At 39.3% G+C, this 7,841-nt stretch overlaps 1 long non-coding RNA gene across 1 annotated transcript in view; it reads right to left on the minus strand.

Moving 5' to 3' along the window:
- The window catches only part of LOC121668733, a 113,929-nt gene extending 109,312 nt beyond the window's left edge, over positions 1-4,617 (minus strand). Inside the window, exon 1 of the long non-coding RNA XR_006017544.1 lies at positions 4,406-4,617. This is a non-coding gene — a long non-coding RNA (uncharacterized LOC121668733). The remainder of the gene's footprint in view (positions 1-4,405) is intronic.
- Positions 4,618-7,841: the final 3,224 nt, after the last annotated feature.

Below are 7,841 nucleotides of genomic sequence, written 5' to 3' on the forward strand. Positions count from 1 at the left end.
AAACCACTTGATAATATACTGTACTAGCTTGCAATATTCCAAAAGCAGCTATTAAACTAAATATAGATGAGGAACATGTTGCTACAACAACACGGAATATCATGAACAGCAGTATGCAGAAATATATAGCTGTAAACCTCATTTTTATTTATTCGTTTAGTCACCTTTTTTCATGTAGGATAAAAACAACTGCTTCAGTCCTCTGAAGGTTCTCACACTGTGGATTGAATTTAAAATCATCTTAAAAAAAAACAAAAATAAAAGGCCAATCAAACACTGAGGTAATCCTAAGGAAAAAAAAATTGATGTATGTAAGTTGCAACATTTCTAGACAGAAATAAATCAGTCATGGCCATTTAAGGTAATTCAGTTGCATTACCTTTCCTTTTGTATGAAACTTAAAAGCAATAAAAAGAAAAAATGTAAATACTAGTTCTTACACTTTTGTAAGTCACTATTATCAAACCAGAGTGCTTTAATTATATTTCAAGACTAGGGTATGGGCTGGGTGACAAGATTTACTGGAGGTCAATGTGAGCAATAACCATTTTTCTTACCAGTGAAAAATAACACCATCAACAGCAGTTGTTAAGAACTATTACAATTGCTGAATTTAAATGCTCCTGTAGGATAATTAATCAGAGATGTTTGGTCATTCTGGTTTGAGGTAAAGATATAAAACAATTGCCAGAGTGATGATGATGATGATTTTTATAATTTTATAATATTATTTATTTTTAAAACTACCCTGTTTTCAGCCCTGTATTACAAAGGGGTAAACAGTCAAATACTATTCTCCTAAAGGGTGTAATGTTTCAGGGAAACAGCCCAAGAAGGCTTTTCTAGAAGGAGTTTACAGAAAAAGGAAACAAAACAAAGCAATGTATTACAAGGAAGGATCCCTACCAAACAGATGATGATTCCACTGGAGTCAGACCTCTGATTTACTGGGTGAGCAAAATGGGGGACCCTTCAGAGCTAGATATAAAGCCCACAGTTTGAGTCAGGAGGGTGACTCCCACTTTCAAGAGTGGGCTTTCCAGTAGGCACAAACCCTCATCTTTCAAATCCAGCAAAACTCCTTCTCAGCCATAAGTCACACAGATTTCAAAAGCAGCATTTGACCCAGAGTCTCAGACAAGAGTATTGCCCAAGAAAGACAAGAACATGGAGTATTTAGCTGTTCCCTAAATCACTAGTTTGGTTTCTTGGATTTAGTGTGGAATGCAACAAAATCTGCCTTCTCAGTTGAATGTGGCAGCCTAACATGAACTGGCCAAAGCAGGGTATTGCAATGTATGCTTTTAACAGCTCAGCTGAATTTTCCTTCTTATAATTAAACTTTTGAACATGTTTTAATACAAAGCTCATTCTCATGAGCTGCTGTTTAAAGCCAGTTTATAATAAATATTTGTAAGTATTTATAAATAAAATATTAATTGCTTAAAATGACCTTTTAATGGGGTACTACATATCCATATCTATGGATATGTAGTTGGGCTACATGATGTGATCTTAGTTTAGGATTCATGAACTCAGAGGCAGTAACAGCAAGCAGTGAAAGTGGTATGAATAATCTCTACTTTAAGAACCTTCAATATGAATTGAGTAAAAGTATTAAGTAAAGAGGCTGCACCAAGAGACAGTATTCCTCTCTCAGTAAGGCTATAGAAATGAGTAATGACAGTGATCTGGATGGAGAACTGTACTTCGAGATTCCTGGCTTTATAGGTCTATGGCTGGTACAATTAGAAGATGAGGCTCTGGTGACAACAAGAAGAGAAAGCAAACATTTAAACAAAGAGATCAGCTAACACCCTTTGTTTTCTGTTCTGGACAGTGTGTTAACACCTTTGGGGAGAAAGAGAATAGTTCAAGAATAAGAGTCTGAATACAAGAGGTCCAGTAGCTTACTGCTGACTTCCCATCAAGTCTAAGCTATATTTTGTCATGCCACGGAGTGGCAGACATGTCCCAACCCCAAAGCAGCAGCACAGTTTGAGCAAGGACTGAGTAAAACACTGGATACATTCCTTCAGAGGAAAAGGAAACTGCAAATACTATTACTACTTTGCTTAAATGTGTATATCATCAGTAGCGCTCTTCAAAAGCACCAACCATTTGGCTAAATCTGCTTTCTGTGTCACGAGAGCAGCGAGTATTTCAAATGTAGTTATTAATTGAACCCTATAAAATAGACCTCTTTATCTAGGTAAAATCTTCATGTGCAGACAAGCACAGCATATCTCAATACCTCTAGTTTTCATCAGCAAAATATTCTAGAGGTCCTCACCTTACTCTTTCCCCTCTGGGTTGCTCAAATGAATTAACCCTATGTATACTGTCTGCCAAAAAGAAACCAAAACCACATTTTCATTTATTTTGTTCCATCTTAGTTGCAAGTGTTCAGCACAGAACACTGAAAGAATTATGGCCACACAATACTCATGACAGCTGGCGGAAAGCACCGTGTTTGGATACAAATGACAAGTGTGGTAAGGTCCACAACACACCTTCAGAGGGTGCCAGTGTCAATCACCTCCAAGCCTCTCCAACAGCTTCTGTCAGGACAGTGAGAAAGTACCATATTTCATCTACTTAAAGCTAGACTGGACAAAGCAGTGGAGAATATACTGTACAGGGGAAAAGATCTGTGCTGGCAAGGGCAGCGATGAGATGATCTAATGCAAAAGAAATTTTCTGTCTCTGATTTTTATGATTCTCTGATAGACATGCACAAATAACATGTCTGAGGAAAAACTGTGAACATTTCTTTGGATTTGTGATGAAATTAATTGCATAGAACAGGTACATAGAAACGTAAAGGCAAAACAATTAAAAGAAATTATTTTACTGCTCCTATTTGAGAATTGGGGGGTGGCACTTCTGGAAAAATTCTTCTTCTTGAATTATAATGCTTTTACATATGGCATTCTTTTCTTGGTGGAATAAATAGGAAAGAACCACATGGAATAAGAGATCCCAATATTTGGGGTCATACTTTCCAATTGGGCAGCAAAAACACAATCCATCATCATGACCCATTTGCCTTTAATAAACACCTGAAACTGCAGACAAGTCATTCCAGCAGTGTTGGAGTGAAGGGGCCAATCCAGAGGGGCAGCTCAGGGGATGCTACTTGGGGATGTGAGTCACCATGTTGAAGGCAGTGCAATGATTCATATCTTTCTTAGCTGGTCATAGGTCTAAGTATTTTGTTGAACCAGTGGCTGTGTAGAGAGGTATGGGATCTGTCAAAGTAAATGTCAAAGTTTATGAGATGATTTTGAGAATTTGACCTTTCAGTCTACTTTGCTCCACAGTGTAAACCAGCCTTTGACTCGGGTGGGCCTTATACTTGACTTGTACATGGCCTGACAGCAGCTGAAATTTTTGCTACACATTTCTTGAAGTCTACTGTGTTTCTGGAAGCAGTGGTGATGTACAAAACCTGGCAATAAGCTTTTGGGGTAGCTAGGTCAGTGAAATGCCACTTACTGAGTAATAATATTTTGCACCACATATTGCTGCCTCACATAATTATTATTAGTGACAAGAAACCACATCATTACATGTGGTCATCTGCAAACCTCAACTAAGATCTCTAGGAGGAGGCAGCTGCTGCTTAAAGAAGTATCAATGAGCGCTTGCTGAGTCATTTCCCTGCTTTAATATAGATCATGTCTGCTTTCTGCGGTCAAGAATTCTCTTACTTCCTTGCAGTATGCAAAAAGGGGTTAGGTTAGTGGCCCATGTTTCTTGAAAGGATGTGATTAGCATACAACTAGTGGATGTTCAGAGATGCTCATAGGTGATTGAAATACCCACCATCTCTTCCTCAGTGTGACCATGAATGTAAGTACAATAAACCAGCCCCCACAACTAAAATGTGATAGAGTGGAAATACATTATTAAACTAAGTCAAAAATGTAAAAGCCTGTTAAGGAACCCTTCACAATTACTTTGTGAAGTAAAAGAGTATTGGAATTGCCAGAAATGTTGGTGAAATTTTAAAAAAATCAAAACAATAACTGACACAAATACAAAAAAAGGGAACTCAAATTTTGTGCCCTTCCTGATTCGTCATTTTTCTTATGTACAAAATTTATCTTAAAGATGATTCAACATATACAGAAAAAATATTTTTAAAATCCACTAGTTAGAACCGTTAATTACTTGATGTTATATAATGTTATTTTAATGTCATGATAACTTTGTCAAGTTTTAGAGAATATGCTTCAAGGACCAACCTGTTCAGAAATTTCACTCAGAAATTTCCTTAGCTATCTCCACTTGATATATATTGTCTTTATGATACTTCCCCTGAAACCCTGACTAGCTAAAGCAAACTCACTCTGACAGAAGGATTTTTGAAGCTGTTATTTTAATCTTAAGGTTTACATACCTGTCAGAGGGATGGTACGTTCATAGCCTTTACTATTGTTCACAGGTTCTTTTTTCCAAAGTCTACACATAGGTCTCAAGGGTTCTTGCTCCTCAAGGCAAACTACCTCTGAGTGTTTAGGTTCGCCTCCAGCTCCGTATTTTTTTACTTTTCATATGCCTCTACCTTTGTGGTTTTTCATCCTCTCTTTTCCTTATTTTCAACTCCTGACCAGGACCCTTGAAGGAAAGAAGAAAGACACTTAGATACCGTGGTGATGGGTGACCTTATAAAAACACAGATAAAGAGGCAGGAGGATTGTTATGTTTCCTTCACTCTGTTTGACTGTGCTACAGTTGGATGAAAACATTTGTTCTACAAATGAAAAGAAAACCTTTCAAACATTACTTTAGCCTCAGTCTTGCTCCTGGTCATGCAGCTGAGGATGTGTCCTCATGGACCCTTCACCTAGTCAAGAACTAAGGACAAACTAGTTAATGGAGAGACATCAATACAGCTGATTGACTGATTCTTCCATACAATAGGTGCAAAGATTAGGAGATTTGGTCTAGGTAAATTATTAGGGGGTTTCAAAACAACAACTCCATTCTTTACTCTCTCTAGACCTTGAACATAGCCATTTCTTATTGTTATTACAACTCAAAGTATTTTTAGTGCTTAAGTTGGAATTGTTTTGTGACAGCAAAAGGAAGAGTTTTCAGAAAACAATAGAAAAACAGCAAGAATTTCTTTAAAAGAAGAAAAACAGCATTTAAGCTTTATGTTATGTTTAAACTACATTTATCATTTTAAACCATGTTAAGCAAAGATGTTTAAATTGAACACCAATTGTAATGATACAAATATATTCTGATTTGAGACTCTAATGTAGCACAAAGACCTCAAAAATTATATAACAACCTATAGGTCCTTTCTCTCAGTTCTCTCAAGACGCCTTTAAAAATCTTACATATATAAATAACTTTTGTTCAAATGAACATGATTTTTAGCAGGTAGACCTCCTCTTTCTGATTTTAAAGACCTCTTTCAAATCAGCAAATCTGTAAAAATCATTATTTTTCTGAGGGCAAAACCAGACTACTGCAGCTCTTGGGCTTTGGGAAGCAATTCACTGGCCCTGCCCACTCAGAGCCCTGGAGAGGAAGGCAATGGAGAAGCCAAAAAAGGCATCAGAGAGGCAAAAACCTTGAGAAGCAAAAAGGAGGAAGAGGGAAAAAGGCTGAAAAAGACAGAGAAGAAGCAGAAACAGAAGTAATAGGCCAAGCCTATCTTCTTAGAGAATGCAGAAGGAATGCAGCAGAACTATTCTGCAGTGTCTGGAGGTAAGAGATGAGCCAAGTAACAGCCTTGTGAAACACAACTAGAAATTCAGCCACAGATGGCATTGATTTTCTTTGCCCCCTATCCCCCCAGCACAGATGAAGATATATGTGTTTAGATCAACACATGCCCTTATTGAGTCTTGAGCAGAGAGGAGTCTGACTCAAGCATTCTTTGTGCAGTCCACAGGATTCCTGTGAGAAATCTGGGCAGATTACTAGGATAAACTGAGACCCAGCCTCTGCCCATAATCTATAAGACAATTCAACCCCATTGTACTAGGGGGTTTAAATTTTCTTTTTAAAAATGAGCCAACAGACTTGCAACAAATCTTTCTAACTGTTAGGTTAACACTGTGTGTGATGTTTGTATGACAGATCATGACGGGAGGTGACAGACTTTCAGACCTTGGCTGAGAAGTAAGATCAGCTGGAGGTAGATGATTTCTGTCAATAGGTGAGCTTCAGGCAGCCAAAAGAGTGATGACCTGAAGCTGTGGAGGAATTTTTGTTCTGTTATATATCTGTGTGTACATGTTCAGGTATTTTTTTTAATCCACAAAGTAGTAGAAATAGGTAGCAGTTTTTACAAGTGTGAATTAAAAATGCCTCTGATTTGCTGGAAGAGATGGAGAAATTGATTCTGTGGAGTTTGGACAGTGGAAAAGACTATGGCTCAAGATATAATGCTCTCCCTGACCTAGTCCTGTCCTCATCTTTCATCTTACACACACTACATCGACCCCTGCCTCTGCTCCACACACAGTGCCAGTCTCCACAGCCCATTTGTCAAACCTTCCAGCAAGCTCCACCTGTGTCACGCCAGCCCCTGGGAACAGGATGATTTCCCTGTAAAAATCCACAAGGTCAGTGGCTATATTATCTTGCTTTACATCCCTCCCTAAAATCAACCCATTATGTGACCCCTGGGCAGTGCAGGACACTGGCAAAGCAGCTGGTGGGCTAAGATGGCTGCTGAGGACACCAGCTGAGCTCTGCTGTCATCCCTCAGGTCTTCACAGTTCCTCAATGCTCAGTTTTGGGCATCTGCACTGCTTTGTGGACAGCCGAGGCTGGGTACATGGCAGCTCTGCAGAAGTTTCTCAAATACATTTCTCTTTGCTGCAACAGGGCCATTCCTTGTTGCTGCCTGTTCTGAGCTTCCCCTCCCCCCTCCCAAAGACATGTGCTCTGAGCTCCTTTGTTCCAAGCGCGGGCAAAGCCAAATGTAACTCAGACTCTTCAGCAGTGTCTGATTGGCCGCTCACCCCGGGCCCGCCCCCAGTCCTCCCCTTTCCCCTTCTCCTAATAAAAGATGGTCGAGGGGAGGCAAATGCCCTCTCTCAGCTCAGCGACTTTCCTGTGAACATCTCTGGTCATCTGTCTCATTTGAAAGCTTCTAACTGCAGGGAATTGAGCGAGCAGGGAGCTATATTTCTCCCTCTTTGCTTCTGCTGATGGTATTTGCTCTGCAGCTGATTCAGGTACCGATTTTAGAGCTACTAAAGTGCTAGGTCGCCCTTGCTACCTCTCAAGGCTGCTCGAGGCTTTCTAAGGCATTGAAATACAAGCGCTAGCCGGTATAAAGCGGAAAAGATACCTTCCACAATTCCTGATTTACACACTGGTGCCGTAGAAAAAAGGAGAATCAGAGCTGTTACATCACTCCATTGACATCCTTGCTATTACAAGGACTTTTCTCTGGAGCTGGTTGCTCCTATTCTTTTAGGCTGTCACAACCCTGCTTGTCTCACAGCACCTTCTCAGTCCAACAAATGCCATTCCAATTCAATGAGCAGACTGCAGAAAGAAAGAGGCCTATGGATAAGGTTCATTATATACAAAAATTAGTTTGCCCCCACAAATCTAGCAGATAGTGAATGACTCATCTAGAAGGCTTGGGCTCAACTGATGACACATGAAGACTAAATTATATTAAGGTTAATGAACTTCAGGATGATGATTTATACTTGAGACAATGTAGCACTTTGTAGCAGCCGAGGCAACATTCACTCCTTTTCATTCCTTTCCTGAGGACAACCTGCATTAAAAAAAAAGAAGTCTGACAATAAGAGCTGTTGACAAGCATACAAAATGGAGCATAAATACTACCTACT

Source organism: Corvus kubaryi, unplaced genomic scaffold, assembly GCF_017639235.1.
Source record: "Corvus kubaryi isolate FWS band 111438036 unplaced genomic scaffold, C.kubaryi_AGA036_p1.0 37386, whole genome shotgun sequence".
In the NCBI taxonomy this organism is placed as follows: domain Eukaryota; kingdom Metazoa; phylum Chordata; class Aves; order Passeriformes; family Corvidae; genus Corvus; species Corvus kubaryi.